This window comes from Hoplias malabaricus, chromosome 6, assembly GCF_029633855.1.
Source record: "Hoplias malabaricus isolate fHopMal1 chromosome 6, fHopMal1.hap1, whole genome shotgun sequence".
Lineage (NCBI taxonomy): Eukaryota > Metazoa > Chordata > Actinopteri > Characiformes > Erythrinidae > Hoplias > Hoplias malabaricus.
In genome coordinates, this window is record NC_089805.1 from 14,380,368 (window position 1) to 14,401,060 (window position 20,693).

A 20,693-nucleotide genomic window follows, 5' to 3' on the forward strand; every position below is an offset into this window, starting at 1 on the left:
CCAGAAAGTGTTTTTCTGTGTTCCAATTGTTAGTATAAACAAATACGCAGTCTGCTGAAAGCAAGCTGTGCTCTGACAGTCTTTCTTATGGAGTGCAGTTCAGCTAATAAAACTCTTTCTGCCTTTCATTGCAAGCGAGCCCGAAAGTGTTTTTATGCTTCATAATGGGTTGTAAAAGCAAAGATGCAGTTTGCTGAAAACAAGTTGTTCTTTGACAGTCTTGAATACTGAGTGCGGTTCAGTTAATAAAACTGTCTTTCTGGTGCTCATTGCAAACAAACAAGAAAGTGTTTTTCTGTGTTCTACTTGTTAGTATAAACAAATATGCATTCTGCTGAAAGCAAGCTGTGCTCTGACAGTCTTTCTTATGGAGCGCAGTTCAGCTAATAAAACTCTTTCTGCCTTTCATTGCAAGCGAGCCCGAAAGTGTTTTTATGCTTCATAATGGGTTGTAAAAGCAAAGATGCAGTTTGCTGAAAACAAGTTTATCTTTGACAGTCTTGAATACTGAGTGCGGTTCAGTTAATAAAACTGTCTTTCTGGTGCTCATTGCAAACAAACAAGAAAGTGTTTTTCTGTGTTCTACTTGTTAGTATAAACAAATATGCATTCTGCTGAAAGCAAGCTGTGCTCTGACAGTCTTTCTTATGGAGCGCAGTTCAGCTAATAAAACTCTTTCTGCCTTTCATTGCAAGCGAGCCCGAAAGTGTTTTTATGCTTCATAACGGATTGTAAAAGCAACGATGCAGTTTGCTGAAAACAAGTTTATCTTTGACAGTCTTGAATACTGAGTGCGGTTCAGTTAATAAAACTGTCTTTCTGGTGCTCATTGCAAACACGCCAGAAAGTGTTTTTCTGTGTTCCAATTGTTAGTATAAACAAATACGCAGTCTGCTGAAAGCAAGCTGTGCTCTGACAGTCTTTCTTATGGAGCGCAGTTCAGCTAATAAAACTCTTTCTGCCTTTCATTGCAAGCGAGCCCGAAAGTGTTTTTATGCTTCATAACGGGTTGTAAAAGCAAAGATGCAGTTTGCTGAAAACAAGTTGTTCTTTGACAGTCTTGAATACTGAGTGCGGTTCAGTTAATAAAACTGTCTTTCTGGTGCTCATTGCAAACAAACCAGAAAGTGTTTTTCTGTGTTCTACTTGTTAGTATAAACAAATATGCAGTCTGCTGAAAGCAAGCTGTGCTCTGACAGTCTTTCTTATGGAGCGCAGTTCAGCTAATAAAACTCTTTCTGCCTTTCATTGCAAGCGAGCCCGAAAGTGTTTTTATGCTTCATAACGGGTTGTAAAAGCAAAGATGCAGTTTGCTGAAAACAAGTTGTTCTTTGACAGTCTTGAATACTGAGTGCGGTTCAGTTAATAAAACTGTCTTTCTGGTGCTCATTGCAAACACGCCAGAAAGTGTTTTTCTGTGTTCCAATTGTTAGTATAAACAAATACGCATTCTGCTGAAAGCAAGCTGTGCTCTGACAGTCTTTCTTATGGAGCGCAGTTCAGCTAATAAAACTCTTTCTGCCTTTCATTGCAAGCGAGCCCGAAAGTGTTTTTATGCTTCATAATGGGTTGTAAAAGCAAAGATGCAGTTTGCTGAAAACAAGTTTATCTTTGACAGTCTTGAATACTGAGTGCGGTTCAGTTAATAAAACTGTCTTTCTGGTGCTCATTGCAAACAAACAAGAAAGTGTTTTTCTGTGTTCTACTTGTTAGTATAAACAAATATGCATTCTGCTGAAAGCAAGCTGTGCTCTGACAGTCTTTCTTATGGAGCGCAGTTCAGCTAATAAAACTCTTTCTGCCTTTCATTGCAAGCGAGCCCGAAAGTGTTTTTATGCTTCATAACGGATTGTAAAAGCAACGATGCAGTTTGCTGAAAACAAGTTTATCTTTGACAGTCTTGAATACTGAGTGCGGTTCAGTTAATAAAACTGTCTTTCTGGTGCTCATTGCAAACACGCCAGAAAGTGTTTTTCTGTGTTCCAATTGTTAGTATAAACAAATACGCAGTCTGCTGAAAGCAAGCTGTGCTCTGACAGTCTTTCTTATGGAGCGCAGTTCAGCTAATAAAACTCTTTCTGCCTTTCATTGCAAGCGAGCCCGAAAGTGTTTTTATGCTTCATAACGGGTTGTAAAAGCAAAGATGCAGTTTGCTGAAAACAAGTTGTTCTTTGACAGTCTTGAATACTGAGTGCGGTTCAGTTAATAAAACTGTCTTTCTGGTGCTCATTGCAAACAAACCAGAAAGTGTTTTTCTGTGTTCTACTTGTTAGTATAAACAAATATGCAGTCTGCTGAAAGCAAGCTGTGCTCTGACAGTCTTTCTTATGGAGCGCAGTTCAGCTAATAAAACTCTTTCTGCCTTTCATTGCAAGCGAGCCCGAAAGTGTTTTTATGCTTCATAACGGGTTGTAAAAGCAAAGATGCAGTTTGCTGAAAACAAGTTGTTCTTTGACAGTCTTGAATACTGAGTGCGGTTCAGTTAATAAAACTGTCTTTCTGGTGCTCATTGCAAACACGCCAGAAAGTGTTTTTCTGTGTTCCAATTGTTAGTATAAACAAATACGCAGTCTGCTGAAAGCAAGCTGTGCTCTGACAGTCTTTCTTATGGAGCGCAGTTCAGCTAATAAAACTCTTTCTGCCTTTCATTGCAAGCGAGACCGAAAGTGTTTTTATGCTTCATAACGGGTTGTAAAAGCAAAGATGCAGTTTGCTGAAAACAAGTTGTTCTTTGACAGTCTTGAATACTGAGTGCGGTTCAGTTAATAAAACTGTCTTTCTGGTGCTCATTGCAAACAAACAAGAAAGTGTTTTTCTGTGTTCTACTTGTTAGTATAAACAAATATGCATTCTGCTGAAAGCAAGCTGTGCTCTGACAGTCTTTCTTATGGAGCGCAGTTCAGCTAATAAAACTCTTTCTGCCTTTCATTGCAAGCGAGCCCGAAAGTGTTTTTATGCTTCATAATGGGTTGTAAAAGCAAAGATGCAGTTTGCTGAAAACAAGTTTATCTTTGACAGTCTTGAATACTGAGTGCGGTTCAGTTAATAAAACTGTCTTTCTGGTGCTCATTGCAAACAAACAAGAAAGTGTTTTTCTGTGTTCTACTTGTTAGTATAAACAAATATGCATTCTGCTGAAAGCAAGCTGTGCTCTGACAGTCTTTCTTATGGAGCGCAGTTCAGCTAATAAAACTCTTTCTGCCTTTCATTGCAAGCGAGCCCGAAAGTGTTTTTATGCTTCATAACGGATTGTAAAAGCAACGATGCAGTTTGCTGAAAACAAGTTTATCTTTGACAGTCTTGAATACTGAGTGCGGTTCAGTTAATAAAACTGTCTTTCTGGTGCTCATTGCAAACACGCCAGAAAGTGTTTTTCTGTGTTCCAATTGTTAGTATAAACAAATACGCAGTCTGCTGAAAGCAAGCTGTGCTCTGACAGTCTTTCTTATGGAGCGCAGTTCAGCTAATAAAACTCTTTCTGCCTTTCATTGCAAGCGAGCCCGAAAGTGTTTTTATGCTTCATAACGGGTTGTAAAAGCAAAGATGCAGTTTGCTGAAAACAAGTTGTTCTTTGACAGTCTTGAATACTGAGTGCGGTTCAGTTAATAAAACTGTCTTTCTGGTGCTCATTGCAAACAAACCAGAAAGTGTTTTTCTGTGTTCTACTTGTTAGTATAAACAAATATGCAGTCTGCTGAAAGCAAGCTGTGCTCTGACAGTCTTTCTTATGGAGCGCAGTTCAGCTAATAAAACTCTTTCTGCCTTTCATTGCAAGCGAGCCCGAAAGTGTTTTTATGCTTCATAACGGGTTGTAAAAGCAAAGATGCAGTTTGCTGAAAACAAGTTGTTCTTTGACAGTCTTGAATACTGAGTGCGGTTCAGTTAATAAAACTGTCTTTCTGGTGCTCATTGCAAACACGCCAGAAAGTGTTTTTCTGTGTTCCAATTGTTAGTATAAACAAATACGCAGTCTGCTGAAAGCAAGCTGTGCTCTGACAGTCTTTCTTATGGAGCGCAGTTCAGCTAATAAAACTCTTTCTGCCTTTCATTGCAAGCGAGACCGAAAGTGTTTTTATGCTTCATAACGGGTTGTAAAAGCAAAGATGCAGTTTGCTGAAAACAAGTTGTTCTTTGACAGTCTTGAATACTGAGTGCGGTTCAGTTAATAAAACTGTCTTTCTGGTGCTCATTTGCAAGCAAGCCAGAAAGTGTTTTTCTGTGTTCCAATTGCTAGTATAGAGAAATACGCAGTCTGCTGAAAACAAGCTATTCTCTGACAGTCTTTCTTATGGAGTGCAGTTCAGCTAATAAAACTCTTTCTGCCTTTCATTGCAAGCGAGCCCGAAAGTGTTTTTATGCTTCATAATGGGTTGTAAAAGCAAAGATGCAGTTTGCTGAAAACAAGTTGTTCTTTGACAGTCTTGAATACTGAGTGCGGTTCAGTTAATAAAACTGTCTTTCTGGTGCTCATTGCAAACACGCCAGAAAGTGTTTTTCTGTGTTCCAATTGTTAGTATAAACAAATACGCAGTCTGCTGAAAGCAAGCTGTGCTCTGACAGTCTTTCTTATGGAGCGCAGTTCAGCTAATAAAACTCTTTCTGCCTTTCATTGCAAGCAAGCCCGAAAGTGTTTTTATGCTTCATAATGGATTGTAAAAGCAAAGATGCAGTTTGCTGAAAACAAGTTTATCTTTGACAGTCTTGAATACTGAGTGCAGTTGAGTTAATAAAACTGTCTTTCTGGTGCTCATTGCAAACACGCCAGAAAGTGTTTTTCTGTGTTCCAATTGTTAGTATAAACAAATACGCAGTCTGCTGAAAGCAAGCTGTGCTCTGACAGTCTTTCTTATGGAGCGCAGTTCAGCTAATAAAACTCTTTCTGCCTTTCATTGCAAGCGAGCCCGAAAGTGTTTTTATGCTTCATAACGGGTTGTAAAAGCAAAGATGCAGTTTGCTGAAAACAAGTTGTTCTTTGACAGTCTTGAATACTGAGTGCGGTTCAGTTAATAAAACTGTCTTTCTGGTGCTCATTGCAAACAAACCAGAAAGTGTTTTTCTGTGTTCTACTTGTTAGTATAAACAAATATGCAGTCTGCTGAAAGCAAGCTGTGCTCTGACAGTCTTTCTTATGGAGCGCAGTTCAGCTAATAAAACTCTTTCTGCCTTTCATTGCAAGCGAGCCCGAAAGTGTTTTTATGCTTCATAACGGGTTGTAAAAGCAAAGATGCAGTTTGCTGAAAACAAGTTGTTCTTTGACAGTCTTGAATACTGAGTGCGGTTCAGTTAATAAAACTGTCTTTCTGGTGCTCATTGCAAACACGCCAGAAAGTGTTTTTCTGTGTTCCAATTGTTAGTATAAACAAATACGCAGTCTGCTGAAAGCAATCTGTGCTCTGACAGTCTTTCTTATGGAGCGCAGTTCAGCTAATAAAACTCTTTCTGCCTTTCATTGCAAGCGAGCCCGAAAGTGTTTTTATGCTTCATAACGGGTTGTAAAAGCAAAGATGCAGTTTGCTGAAAACAAGTTGTTCTTTGACAGTCTTGAATACTGAGTGCGGTTCAGTTAATAAAACTGTCTTTCTGGTGCTCATTGCAAACACGCCAGAAAGTGTTTTTCTGTGTTCCAATTGTTAGTATAAACAAATACGCAGTCTGCTGAAAGCAAGCTGTGCTCTGACAGTCTTTCTTATGGAGCGCAGTTCAGCTAATAAAACTCTTTCTGCCTTTCATTGCAAGCGAGCCCGAAAGTGTTTTTATGCTTCATAACGGGTTGTAAAAGCAAAGATGCAGTTTGCTGAAAACAAGTTGTTCTTTGACAGTCTTGAATACTGAGTGCGGTTCAGTTAATAAAACTGTCTTTCTGGTGCTCATTGCAAACACGCCAGAAAGTGTTTTTCTGTGTTCCAATTGTTAGTATAAACAAATACGCAGTCTGCTGAAAGCAAGCTGTGCTCTGACAGTCTTTCTTATGGAGTGCAGTTCAGCTAATAAAACTCTTTCTGCCTTTCATTGCAAGCGAGCCCGAAAGTGTTTTTATGCTTCATAACGGATAGTAAAAGCAAAGATGCAGTTTGCTGAAAACAAGTTGTTCTTTGACAGTCTTGAATACTGAGTGCGGTTCAGTTAATAAAACTGTCTTTCTGGTGCTCATTGCAAGCAAGCCAGAAAGTGTTTTTCTGTGTTCCAATTGTTAGTATAAACAAATACGCAGTCTGCTGAAAGCAAGCTGTGCTCTGACAGTCTTTCTTATGGAGTGCAGTTCAGCTAATAAAACTCTTTCTGCCTTTCATTGCAAGCGAGCCCGAAAGTGTTTTTATGCTTCATAATGGGTTGTAAAAGCAAAGATGCAGTTTGCTGAAAACAAGTTGTTCTTTGACAGTCTTGAATACTGAGTGCGGTTCAGTTAATAAAACTGTCTTTCTGGTGCTCATTGCAAACAAACAAGAAAGTGTTTTTCTGTGTTCTACTTGTTAGTATAAACAAATATGCATTCTGCTGAAAGCAAGCTGTGCTCTGACAGTCTTTCTTATGGAGCGCAGTTCAGCTAATAAAACTCTTTCTGCCTTTCATTGCAAGCGAGCCCGAAAGTGTTTTTATGCTTCATAATGGGTTGTAAAAGCAAAGATGCAGTTTGCTGAAAACAAGTTTATCTTTGACAGTCTTGAATACTGAGTGCGGTTCAGTTAATAAAACTGTCTTTCTGGTGCTCATTGCAAACAAACAAGAAAGTGTTTTTCTGTGTTCTACTTGTTAGTATAAACAAATATGCATTCTGCTGAAAGCAAGCTGTGCTCTGACAGTCTTTCTTATGGAGCGCAGTTCAGCTAATAAAACTCTTTCTGCCTTTCATTGCAAGCGAGCCCGAAAGTGTTTTTATGCTTCATAACGGATTGTAAAAGCAACGATGCAGTTTGCTGAAAACAAGTTTATCTTTGACAGTCTTGAATACTGAGTGCGGTTCAGTTAATAAAACTGTCTTTCTGGTGCTCATTGCAAACACGCCAGAAAGTGTTTTTCTGTGTTCCAATTGTTAGTATAAACAAATACGCAGTCTGCTGAAAGCAAGCTGTGCTCTGACAGTCTTTCTTATGGAGCGCAGTTCAGCTAATAAAACTCTTTCTGCCTTTCATTGCAAGCGAGCCCGAAAGTGTTTTTATGCTTCATAACGGGTTGTAAAAGCAAAGATGCAGTTTGCTGAAAACAAGTTGTTCTTTGACAGTCTTGAATACTGAGTGCGGTTCAGTTAATAAAACTGTCTTTCTGGTGCTCATTGCAAACACGCCAGAAAGTGTTTTTCTGTGTTCCAATTGTTAGTATAAACAAATACGCAGTCTGCTGAAAGCAAGCTGTGCTCTGACAGTCTTTCTTATGGAGCGCAGTTCAGCTAATAAAACTCTTTCTGCCTTTCATTGCAAGCGAGCCCGAAAGTGTTTTTATGCTTCATAACGGGTTGTAAAAGCAAAGAATCAGTTTGCTGAAAACAAGTTGTTCTTTGACAGTCTTGAATACTGAGTGTGGTTCAGTTAATAAAACTGTCTTTCTGGTGCTCATTGCAAACACGCCAGAAAGTGTTTTTCTGTGTTCCAATTGCTAGTATAAACAAATAAGCAGTCTGCTGAAAGCAAGCTGTGCTCTGACAGTCTTTCTTATGTAGTGCAGTTCAGCTAATAAAACTCTTTCTGCCTTTCATTGCAAGCGAGCCCGAAAGTGTTTTTATGCTTCATAATAGGTTGTAAAAGCAAAGATGCAGTTTGCTGAAAACAAGTTGTTCTTTGAAAGTCTTGAATACTGAGTGCGGTTCAGTTAATAAAACTGTCTTTCTGGTGCTCATTGCAAACACGCCAGAAAGTGTTTTTCTGTGTTCCAATTGTTAGTATAAACAAATACGCAGTCTGCTGAAAGCAAGCTGTGCTCTGACAGTCTTTCTTATGGAGCGCAGTTCAGCTAATAAAACACTTTCTGCCTTTCATTGCAAGCAAGCCCGAAAGTGTTTTTATGCTTCATAATGGATTGTAAAAGCAAAGATGCAGTTTGCTGAAAACAAGTTTATCTTTGACAGTCTTGAATACTGAGTGCGGTTCAGTTAATAAAACTGTCTTTCTGGTGCTCATTGCAAACACGCCAGAAAGTGTTTTTCTGTGTTCTACTTGATAGTATAAACAAATATGCAGTCTGCTGAAAGCAAGCTGTGCTCTGACAGTCTTTCTTATGGAGTGCAGTTCAGCTAATAAAACTCTTTCTGCCTTTCATTGCAAGCGAGCCCGAAAGTGTTTTTATGCTTCATAACGGGTTGTAAAAGCAAAGATGCAGTTTGCTGAAAACAAGTTGTTCTTTGACAGTCTTGAATACTGAGTGCGGTTCAGTTAATAAAACTGTCTTTCTGGTGCTCATTGCAAACACGCCAGAAAGTGTTTTTCTGTGTTCCAATTGTTAGTATAAACAAATACGCAGTCTCCTGAAAGCAAGCTGTGCTCTGACAGTCTTTCTTATGGAGCACAGTTCAGCTAATAAAACTCTTTCTGCCTTTCATTGCAAGCGAGCCCGAAAGTGTTTTTATGCTTCATAATGGGTTGTAAAAGCAAAGATGCAGTTTGCTGAAAACAAGTTGTTCTTTGACAGTCTTGAATACTGAGTGCGGTTCAGTTAATAAAACTGTCTTTCTGGTGCTCATTGCAAACAAACAAGAAAGTGTTTTTCTGTGTTCTACTTGTTAGTATAAACAAATATGCATTCTGCTGAAAGCAAGCTGTGCTCTGACAGTCTTTCTTATGGAGCGCAGTTCAGCTAATAAAACTCTTTCTGCCTTTCATTGCAAGCGAGCCCAAAAGTGTTTTTATGCTTCATAATGGGTTGTAAAAGCAAAGATGCAGTTTGCTGAAAACAAGTTGTTCTTTGACAGTCTTGAATACTGAGTGCGGTTCAGTTAATAAAACTGTCTTTCTGGTGCTCATTGCAAACACGCCAGAAAGTGTTTTTCTGTGTTCCAATTGTTAGTATAAACAAATACGCAGTCTGCTGAAAGCAAGCTGTGCTCTGACAGTCTTTCTTATGGAGCGCAGTTCAGCTAATAAAACTCTTTCTGCCTTTCATTGCAAGCAAGCCCGAAAGTGTTTTTATGCTTCATAACGGATTGTAAAAGCAAAGATGCAGTTTGCTGAAAACAAGTTGTTCTTTGACAGTCTTGAATACTGAGTGCGGTTCAGTTAATAAAACTGTCTTTCTGGTGATCATTGAAAACAAACCAGAAAGTGTTTTTCTGTGTTCTACTTGTTAGTATAAACAATTATGCAGTCTGCTGAAAGCAAGCTGTGCTCTGACAGTCTTTCTTATGGAGCGCAGTTCAGCTAATAAAACTCTTTCTGCCTTTCATTGCAAGCGAGCCCGAAAGTTTTTTTATGCTTCATAACGGGTTGTAAAAGCAAAGATGCAGTTTGCTGAAAACAAGTTGTTCTTTGACAGTCTTGAATACTGAGTGCGGTTCAGTTAATAAAACTGTCTTTCTGGTGCTCATTGCAAACACGCCAGAAAGTGTTTTTCTGTGTTCCAATTGTTAGTATAAACAAATACGCAGTCTGCTGAAAGCAAGCTGTGCTCTGACAGTCTTTCTTATGGAGCGCAGTTCAGCTAATAAAACTCTTTCTGCCTTTCATTGCAAGCGAGCCCGAAAGTGTTTTTATGCTTCATAACGGGTTGTAAAAGCAAAGATGCAGTTTGCTGAAAACAAGTTGTTCTTTGACAGTCTTGAATACTGAGTGCGGTTCAGTTAATAAAACTGTCTTTCTGGTGCTCATTGCAAACACGCCAGAAAGTGTTTTTCTGTGTTCCAATTGTTAGTATAAACAAATACGCAGTCTGCTGAAAGCAAGCTGTGCTCTGACAGTCTTTCTTATGGAGCGCAGTTCAGCTAATAAAACTCTTTCTGCCTTTCATTGCAAGCGAGCCCGAAAGTGTTTTTATGCTTCATAACGGGTTGTAAAAGCAAAGAATCAGTTTGCTGAAAACAAGTTGTTCTTTGACAGTCTTGAATACTGAGTGTGGTTCAGTTAATAAAACTGTCTTTCTGGTGCTCATTGCAAACACGCCAGAAAGTGTTTTTCTGTGTTCCAATTGCTAGTATAAACAAATAAGCAGTCTGCTGAAAGCAAGCTGTGCTCTGACAGTCTTTCTTATGGAGTGCAGTTCAGCTAATAAAACTCTTTCTGCCTTTCATTGCAAGCGAGCCCGAAAGTGTTTTTATGCTTCATAACGGGTTGTAAAAGCAAAGATGCAGTTTGCTGAAAACAAGTTGTTCTTTGACAGTCTTGAATACTGAGTGCGGTTCAGTTAATAAAACTGTCTTTCTGGTGCTCATTGCAAACACGCCAGAAAGTGTTTTTCTGTGTTCCAATTGTTAGTATAAACAAATACGCAGTCTCCTGAAAGCAAGCTGTGCTCTGACAGTCTTTCTTATGGAGCACAGTTCAGCTAATAAAACTCTTTCTGCCTTTCATTGCAAGCGAGCCCGAAAGTGTTTTTATGCTTCATAACGGGTTGTAAAAGCAAAGATGCAGTTTGCTGAAAACAAGTTGTTCTTTGACAGTCTTGAATACTGAGTGCGGTTCAGTTAATAAAACTGTCTTTCTGGTGCTCATTGCAAACACGCCAGAAAGTGTTTTTCTGTGTTCCAATTGTTAGTATAAACAAATACGCAGTCTCCTGAAAGCAAGCTGTGCTCTGACAGTCTTTCTTATGGAGCACAGTTCAGCTAATAAAACTCTTTCTGCCTTTCATTGCAAGCGAGCCCGAAAGTGTTTTTATGCTTCATAATGGGTTGTAAAAGCAAAGATGCAGTTTGCTGAAAACAAGTTGTTCTTTGACAGTCTTGAATACTGAGTGCGGTTCAGTTAATAAAACTGTCTTTCTGGTGCTCATTGCAAACAAACAAGAAAGTGTTTTTCTGTGTTCTACTTGTTAGTATAAACAAATATGCATTCTGCTGAAAGCAAGCTGTGCTCTGACAGTCTTTCTTATGGAGCGCAGTTCAGCTAATAAAACTCTTTCTGCCTTTCATTGCAAGCGAGCCCGAAAGTGTTTTTATGCTTCATAATGGGTTGTAAAAGCAAAGATGCAGTTTGCTGAAAACAAGTTGTTCTTTGACAGTCTTGAATACTGAGTGCGGTTCAGTTAATAAAACTGTCTTTCTGGTGCTCATTGCAAACACGCCAGAAAGTGTTTTTCTGTGTTCCAATTGTTAGTATAAACAAATACGCAGTCTGCTGAAAGCAAGCTGTGCTCTGACAGTCTTTCTTATGGAGCGCAGTTCAGCTAATAAAACTCTTTCTGCCTTTCATTGTAAGCAAGCCCGAAAGTGTTTTTATGCTTCATAACGGATTGTAAAAGCAAAGATGCAGTTTGCTGAAAACAAGTTGTTCTTTGACAGTCTTGAATACTGAGTGCGGTTCAGTTAATAAAACTGTCTTTCTGGTGATCATTGAAAACAAACCAGAAAGTGTTTTTCTGTGTTCTACTTGTTAGTATAAACAATTATGCAGTCTGCTGAAAGCAAGCTGTGCTCTGACAGTCTTTCTTATGGAGCGCAGTTCAGCTAATAAAACTCTTTCTGCCTTTCATTGCAAGCGAGCCCGAAAGTGTTTTTATGCTTCATAACGGGTTGTAAAAGCAAAGATGCAGTTTGCTGAAAACAAGTTGTTCTTTGACAGTCTTGAATACTGAGTGCGGTTCAGTTAATAAAACTGTCTTTCTGGTGCTCATTGCAAACACGCCAGAAAGTGTTTTTCTGTGTTCCAATTGTTAGTATAAACAAATACGCAGTCTGCTGAAAGCAAGCTGTGCTCTGACAGTCTTTCTTATGGAGCGCAGTTCAGCTAATAAAACTCTTTCTGCCTTTCATTGCAAGCGAGCCCGAAAGTGTTTTTATGCTTCATAACGGGTTGTAAAAGCAAAGAATCAGTTTGCTGAAAACAAGTTGTTCTTTGACAGTCTTGAATACTGAGTGTGGTTCAGTTAATAAAACTGTCTTTCTGGTGCTCATTGCAAACACGCCAGAAAGTGTTTTTCTGTGTTCCAATTGCTAGTATAAACAAATACGCAGTCTCCTGAAAGCAAGCTGTGCTCTGACAGTCTTTCTTATGGAGCACAGTTCAGCTAATAAAACTCTTTCTGCCTTTCATTGCAAGCGAGCCCGAAAGTGTTTTTATGCTTCATAATGGGTTGTAAAAGCAAAGATGCAGTTTGCTGAAAACAAGTTGTTCTTTGACAGTCTTGAATACTGAGTGCGGTTCAGTTAATAAAACTGTCTTTCTGGTGCTCATTGCAAACACGCCAGAAAGTGTTTTTCTGTGTTCCAATTGTTAGTATAAACAAATACGCAGTCTGCTGAAAGCAAGCTGTGCTCTGACAGTCTTTCTTATGGAGCGCAGTTCAGCTAATAAAACTCTTTCTGCCTTTCATTGCAAGCAAGCCCGAAAGTGTTTTTATGCTTCATAACGGATTGTAAAAGCAAAGATGCAGTTTGCTGAAAACAAGTTGTTCTTTGACAGTCTTGAATACTGAGTGCGGTTCAGTTAATAAAACTGTCTTTCTGGTGATCATTGAAAACAAACCAGAAAGTGTTTTTCTGTGTTCTACTTGTTAGTATAAACAATTATGCAGTCTGCTGAAAGCAAGCTGTGCTCTGACAGTCTTTCTTATGGAGCGCAGTTCAGCTAATAAAACTCTTTCTGCCTTTCATTGCAAGCGAGCCCGAAAGTGTTTTTATGCTTCATAACGGGTTGTAAAAGCAAAGATGCAGTTTGCTGAAAACAAGTTGTTCTTTGACAGTCTTGAATACTGAGTGCGGTTCAGTTAATAAAACTGTCTTTCTGGTGCTCATTGCAAACACGCCAGAAAGTGTTTTTCTGTGTTCCAATTGTTAGTATAAACAAATACGCAGTCTGCTGAAAGCAAGCTGTGCTCTGACAGTCTTTCTTATGGAGCGCAGTTCAGCTAATAAAACTCTTTCTGCCTTTCATTGCAAGCGAGCCCGAAAGTGTTTTTATGCTTCATAACGGGTTGTAAGAGCAAAGATGCAGTTTGCTGAAAACAAGTTGTTCTTTGACAGTCTTGAATACTGAGTGCGGTTCAGTTAATAAAACTGTCTTTCTGGTGCTCATTGCAAACACGCCAGAAAGTGTTTTTCTGTGTTCCAATTGTTAGTATAAACAAATACGCAGTCTGCTGAAAGCAAGCTGTGCTCTGACAGTCTTTCTTATGGAGCGCAGTTCAGCTAATAAAACTCTTTCTGCCTTTCATTGCAAGCGAGCCCGAAAGTGTTTTTATGCTTCATAACGGGTTGTAAAAGCAAAGAATCAGTTTGCTGAAAACAAGTTGTTCTTTGACAGTCTTGAATACTGAGTGCGGTTCAGTTAATAAAACTGTCTTTCTGGTGCTCATTGCAAACACGCCAGAAAGTGTTTTTCTGTGTTCCAATTGCTAGTATAAACAAATAAGCAGTCTGCTGAAAGCAAGCTGTGCTCTGACAGTCTTTCTTATGGAGTGCAGTTCAGCTAATAAAACTCTTTCTGCCTTTCATTGCAAGCGAGCCCGAAAGTGTTTTTATGCTTCATAACGGGTTGTAAAAGCAAAGATGCAGTTTGCTGAAAACAAGTTGTTCTTTGACAGTCTTGAATACTGAGTGCGGTTCAGTTAATAAAACTGTCTTTCTGGTGCTCATTGCAAACAAACCAGAAAGTGTTTTTCTGTGTTCCAATTGTTAGTATAAACAAATATGCAGTCTGCTGAAAGCAAGCTGTGCTCTGACAGTCTTTCTTATGGAGTGCAGTTCAGCTAATAAAACTCTTTCTGCCTTTCATTGCAAGCGAGCCCGAAAGTGTTTTTATGCTTCATAACGGGTTGTAAAAGCAAAGATGCAGTTTGCTGAAAACAAGTTGTTCTTTGACAGTCTTGAATACTGAGTGCGGTTCAGTTAATAAAACTGTCTTTCTGGTGCTCATTGCAAGCAAGCCAGAAAGTGTTTTTCTGTGTTCCAATTGCTAGTATAAAGAAATACGCAGTCTGCTGAAAGCAAGCTGTGCTCTGACAGTCATTCTTATGGAGTGCAGTTCAGCTAATAAAACTCTTTCTGCCTTTCATTGCAAGCGAGCCCGAAAGTGTTTTTATGCTTCATAATGGACTGTAAAAGCAAAGATGCAGTTTGCTGAAAACAAGTTGTTCTTTGACAGTCTTGAATACTGAGTGCGGTTCAGTTAATAAAACTGTCTTTCTGGTGCTCATTGCAAACACGCCAGAAAGTGTTTTTCTGTGTTCCAATTGTTAGTATAAACAAATACGCAGTCTGCTGAAAGCAAGCTGTGCTCTGACAGTCTTTCTTATGGAGCGCAGTTCAGCTAATAAAACTCTTTCTGCCTTTCATTGCAAGGGAGCCCGAAAGTGTTTTTATGCTTCATAACGGGTTGTAAAAGCAAAGATGCAGTTTGCTGAAAACAAGTTGTTCTTTGACAGTCTTGAATACTGAGTGCGGTTCAGTTAATAAAACTGTCTTTCTGGTGCTCATTGCAAACACGCCAGAAAGTGTTTTTCTGTGTTCCAATTGTTAGTATAAACAAATACGCAGTCTGCTGAAAGCAAGCTGTGCTCTGACAGTCTTTCTTATGGAGCGCAGTTCAGCTAATAAAACTCTTTCTGCCTTTCATTGCAAGCGAGCCCGAAAGTGTTTTTATGCTTCATAACGGGTTGTAAAAGCAAAGAATCAGTTTGCTGAAAACAAGTTGTTCTTTGACAGTCTTGAATACTGAGTGTGGTTCAGTTAATAAAACTGTCTTTCTGGTGCTCATTGCAAACACGCCAGAAAGTGTTTTTCTGTGTTCCAATTGCTAGTATAAACAAATACGCAGTCTCCTGAAAGCAAGCTGTGCTCTGACAGTCTTTCTTATGGAGCACAGTTCAGCTAATAAAACTCTTTCTGCCTTTCATTGCAAGCGAGCCCGAAAGTGTTTTTATGCTTCATAATGGGTTGTAAAAGCAAAGATGCAGTTTGCTGAAAACAAGTTGTTCTTTGACAGTCTTGAATACTGAGTGCGGTTCAGTTAATAAAACTGTCTTTCTGGTGCTCATTGCAAACAAACAAGAAAGTGTTTTTCTGTGTTCTACTTGTTAGTATAAACAAATATGCATTCTGCTGAAAGCAAGCTGTGCTCTGACAGTCTTTCTTATGGAGCGCAGTTCAGCTAATAAAACTCTTTCTGCCTTTCATTGCAAGCGAGCCCGAAAGTGTTTTTATGCTTCATAATGGGTTGTAAAAGCAAAGATGCAGTTTGCTGAAAACAAGTTGTTCTTTGACAGTCTTGAATACTGAGTGCGGTTCAGTTAATAAAACTGTCTTTCTGGTGCTCATTGCAAACACGCCAGAAAGTGTTTTTCTGTGTTCCAATTGTTAGTATAAACAAATACGCAGTCTGCTGAAAGCAAGCTGTGCTCTGACAGTCTTTCTTATGGAGCGCAGTTCAGCTAATAAAACTCTTTCTGCCTTTCATTGCAAGCAAGCCCGAAAGTGTTTTTATGCTTCATAACGGATTGTAAAAGCAAAGATGCAGTTTGCTGAAAACAAGTTGTTCTTTGACAGTCTTGAATACTGAGTGCGGTTCAGTTAATAAAACTGTCTTTCTGGTGATCATTGAAAACAAACCAGAAAGTGTTTTTCTGTGTTCTACTTGTTAGTATAAACAATTATGCAGTCTGCTGAAAGCAAGCTGTGCTCTGACAGTCTTTCTTATGGAGCGCAGTTCAGCTAATAAAACTCTTTCTGCCTTTCATTGCAAGCGAGCCCGAAAGTGTTTTTATGCTTCATAACGGGTTGTAAAAGCAAAGATGCAGTTTGCTGAAAACAAGTTGTTCTTTGACAGTCTTGAATACTGAGTGCGGTTCAGTTAATAAAACTGTCTTTCTGGTGCTCATTGCAAACACGCCAGAAAGTGTTTTTCTGTGTTCCAATTGTTAGTATAAACAAATACGCAGTCTGCTGAAAGCAAGCTGTGCTCTGACAGTCTTTCTTATGGAGCGCAGTTCAGCTAATAAAACTCTTTCTGCCTTTCATTGCAAGCGAGCCCGAAAGTGTTTTTATGCTTCATAACGGGTTGTAAAAGCAAAGATGCAGTTTGCTGAAAACAAGTTGTTCTTTGACAGTCTTGAATACTGAGTGCGGTTCAGTTAATAAAACTGTCTTTCTGGTGCTCATTGCAAACACGCCAGAAAGTGTTTTTCTGTGTTCCAATTGTTAGTATAAACAAATACGCAGTCTGCTGAAAGCAAGCTGTGCTCTGACAGTCTTTCTTATGGAGCGCAGTTCAGCTAATAAAACTCTTTCTGCCTTTCATTGCAAGCGAGCCCGAAAGTGTTTTTATGCTTCATAACGGGTTGTAAAAGCAAAGAATCAGTTTGCTGAAAACAAGTTGTTCTTTGACAGTCTTGAATACTGAGTGTGGTTCAGTTAATAAAACTGTCTTTCTGGTGCTCATTGCAAACACGCCAGAAAGTGTTTTTCTGTGTTCCAATTGCTAGTATAAACAAATAAGCAGTCTGCTGAAAGCAAGCTGTGCTCTGACAGTCTTTCTTATGGAGTGCAGTTCAGCTAATAAAACTCTTTCTGCCTTTCATTGCAAGCGAGCCCGAAAGTGTTTTTATGCTTCATAACGGGTTGTAAAAGCAAAGATGCAGTTTGCTGAAAACAAGTTGTTCTTTGACAGTCTTGAATACTGAGTGCGGTTCAGTTAATAAAACTGTCTTTCTGGTGCTCATTGCAAACAAACCAGAAAGTGTTTTTCTGTGTTCTACTTGTTAGTATAAACAAATATGCAGTCTGCTGAAAGCAAGCTGTGCTCTGACAGTCTTTCTTATGGAGTGCAGTTAAGCTAATAAAACTCTTTCTGCCTTTCATTGCAAGCGAGCCCGAAAGTGTTTTTATGCTTCATAACGGGTTGTAAAAGCAAAGATGCAGTTTGCTGAAAACAAGTTGTTCTTTGACAGTCTTGAATACTGAGTGCGGTTCAGTTAATAAAACTGTCTTTCTGGTGCTCATTGCAAGCAAGCCAGAAAGTGTTTTTCTGTGTTCCAATTGCTAGTATAAAGAGATACGCAGTCTGCTGAAAGCAAGCTGTGCTCTGACAGTCATTCTTATGGAGTGCAGTTCAGCTAATAAAACTCTTTCTGCCTTTCATTGCAAGCGAGCCCGAAAGTGTTTTTATGCTTCATAATGGACTGTAAAAGCAAAGATGCAGTTTGCTGAAAACAAGTTGTTCTTTGACAGTCTTGAATACTGAGTGCGGTTCAGTTAATAAAACTGTCTTTCTGGTGATCATTGAAAACAAACCAGAAAGTGTTTTTCTGTGTTCTACTTGTTAGTATAAACAATTATGCAGTCTGCTGAAAGCAAGCTGTGCTCTGACAGTCTTTCTTATGGAGCGCAGTTCAGCTAATAAAACTCTTTCTGCCTTTCATTGCAAGCGAGCCCGAAAGTGTTTTTATGCTTCATAACGGGTTGTAAAAGCAAAGATGCAGTTTGCTGAAAACAAGTTGTTCTTTGACAGTCTTGAATACTGAGTGCGGTTCAGTTAATAAAACTGTCTTTCTGGTGCTCATTGCAAACACGCCAGAAAGTGTTTTTCTGTGTTCCAATTGTTAGTATAAACAAATACGCAGTCTGCTGAAAGCAAGCTGTGCTCTGACAGTCTTTCTTATGGAGCGCAGTTCAGCTAATAAAACTCTTTCTGCCTTTCATTGCAAGCGAGCCCGAAAGTGTTTTTATGCTTCATAACGGGTTGTAAAAGCAAAGATGCAGTTTGCTGAAAACAAGTTGTTCTTTGACAGTCTTGAATACTGAGTGCGGTTCAGTTAATAAAACTGTCTTTCTGGTGCTCATTGCAAACACGCCAGAAAGTGTTTTTCTGTGTTCCAATTGTTAGTATAAACAAATACGCAGTCTGCTGAAAGCAAGCTGTGCTCTGACAGTCTTTCTTATGGAGCGCAGTTCAGCTAATAAAACTCTTTCTGCCTTTCATTGCAAGCGAGCCCGAAAGTGTTTTTATGCTTCATAACGGGTTGTAAAAGCAAAGAATCAGTTTGCTGAAAACAAGTTGTTCTTTGACAGTCTTGAATACTGAGTGTGGTTCAGTTAATAAAACTGTCTTTCTGGTGCTCATTGCAAACACGCCAGAAAGTGTTTTTCTGTGTTCCAATTGCTAGTATAAACAAATAAGCAGTCTGCTGAAAGCAAGCTGTGCTCTGACAGTCTTTCTTATGGAGTGCAGTTCAGCTAATAAAACTCTTTCTGCCTTTCATTGCAAGCGAGCCCGAAAGTGTTTTTATGCTTCATAACGGGTTGTAAAAGCAAAGATGCAGTTTGCTGAAAACAAGTTGTTCTTTGACAGTCTTGAATACTGAGTGCGGTTCAGTTAATAAAACTGTCTTTCTGGTGCTCATTGCAAACAAACCAGAAAGTGTTTTTCTGTGTTCCAATTGTTAGTATAAACAAATATGCAGTCTGCTGAAAGCAAGCTGTGCTCTGACAGTCTTTCTTATGGAGTGCAGTTCAGCTAATAAAACTCTTTCTGCCTTTCATTGCAAGCGAGCCCGAAAGTGTTTTTATGCTTCATAACGGGTTGTAAAAGCAAAGATGCAGTTTGCTGAAAACAAGTTGTTCTTTGACAGTCTTGAATACTGAGTGCGGTTCAGTTAATAAAACTGTCTTTCTGGTGCTCATTGCAAGCAAGCCAGAAAGTGTTTTTCTGTGTTCCAATTGCTAGTATAAAGAAATACGCAGTCTGCTGAAAGCAAGCTGTGCTCTGACAGTCATTCTTATGGAGTGCAGTTCAGCTAATAAAACTCTTTCTGCCTTTCATTGCAAGCGAGCCCGAAAGTGTTTTTATGCTTCATAATGGACTGTAAAAGCAAAGATGCAGTTTGCTGAAAACAAGTTGTTCTTTGACAGTCTTGAATACTGAGTGCGGTTCAGTTAATAAAACTGTCTTTCTGGTGCTCATTGCAAACACGCCAGAAAGTGTTTTTCTGTGTTCCAATTGCTAGTATAAACAAATACGCAGTCTCCTGAAAGCAAGCTGTGCTCTGACAGTCTTTCTTATGGAGCGCAGTTCAGCTAATAAAACTCTTTCTGCCTTTCATTGCAAGCGAGCCCGAAAGTGTTTTTATGCTTCATAACGGGTTGTAAAAGCAAAGATGCAGTTTGCTGAAAACAAGTTGTTCTTTGACAGTCTTGAATACTGAGTGCGGTTCAGTTAATAAAACTGTCTTTCTGGTGCTCATTGCAAACACGCCAGAAAGTGTTTTTCTGTGTTCCAATTGTTAGTATAAACAAATACGCAGTCTGCTGAAAGCAAGCTGTGCTCTGACAGTCTTTCTTATGGAGCGCAGTTCAGCTAATAAAACTCTTTCTGCCTTTCATTGCAAGCGAGCCCGAAAGTGTTTTTATGCTTCATAACGGGTTGTAAAAGCAAAGAATCAGTTTGCTGAAAACAAGTTGTTCTTTGACAGTCTTGAATACTGAGTGTGGTTCAGTTAATAAAACTGTCTTTCTGGTGCTCATTGCAAACACGCCAGAAAGTGTTTTTCTGTGTTCCAATTGCTAGTATAAACAAATACGCAGTCTCCTGAAAGCAAGCTGTGCTCTTTCTTATGGAGCACAGTTCAGCTAATAAAACTCTTTCTGCCTTTCATTGCAAGCGAGCCCGAAAGTGTTTTTATGCTTCATAATGGGTTGTAAAAGCAAAGATGCAGTTTGCTGAAAACAAGTTGTTCTTTGACAGTCTTGAATACTGAGTGCGGTTCAGTTAATAAAACTGTCTTTCTGGTGCTCATTGCAAACAAACAAGAAAGTGTTTTTCTGTGTTCTACTTGTTAGTATAAACAAATATGCATTCTGCTGAAAGCAAGCTGTGCTCTGACAGTCTTTCTTATGGAGCGCAGTTCAGCTAATAAAACTCTTTCTGCCTTTCATTGCAAGCGAGCCCGAAAGTGTTTTTATGCTTCATAATGGGTTGTAAAAGCAAAGATGCAGTTTGCTGAAAACAAGTTGTTCTTTGACAGTCTTGAATACTGAGTGCGGTTCAGTTAATAAAACTGTCTTTCTGGTGCTCATTGCAAACACGCCAGAAAGTGTTTTTCTGTGTTCCAATTGTTAGTATAAACAAATACGCAGTCTGCTGAAAGCAAGCTGTGCTCTGACAGTCTTTCTTATGGAGCGCAGTTCAGCTAATAAAACTCTTTCTGCCTTTCATTGCAAGCAAGCCCGAAAGTGTTTTTATGCTTCATAACGGATTGTAAAAGCAAAGATGCAGTTTGCTGAAAACAAGTTGTTCTTTGACAGTCTTGAATACTGAGTGCGGTTCAGTTAATAAAACTGTCTTTCTGGTGATCATTGAAAACAAACCAGAAAGTGTTTTTCTGTGTTCTACTTGTTAGTATAAACAATTATGCAGTCTGCTGAAAGCAAGCTGTGCTCTGACAGTCTTTCTTATGGAGCGCAGTTCAGCTAATAAAACTCTTTCTGCCTTTCATTGCAAGCGAGCCCGAAAGTGTTTTTATGCTTCATAACGGGTTGTAAAAGCAAAGATGCAGTTTGCTGAAAACAAGTTGTTCTTTGACAGTCTTGAATACTGAGTGTGGTTCAGTTAATAAAACTGTCTTTC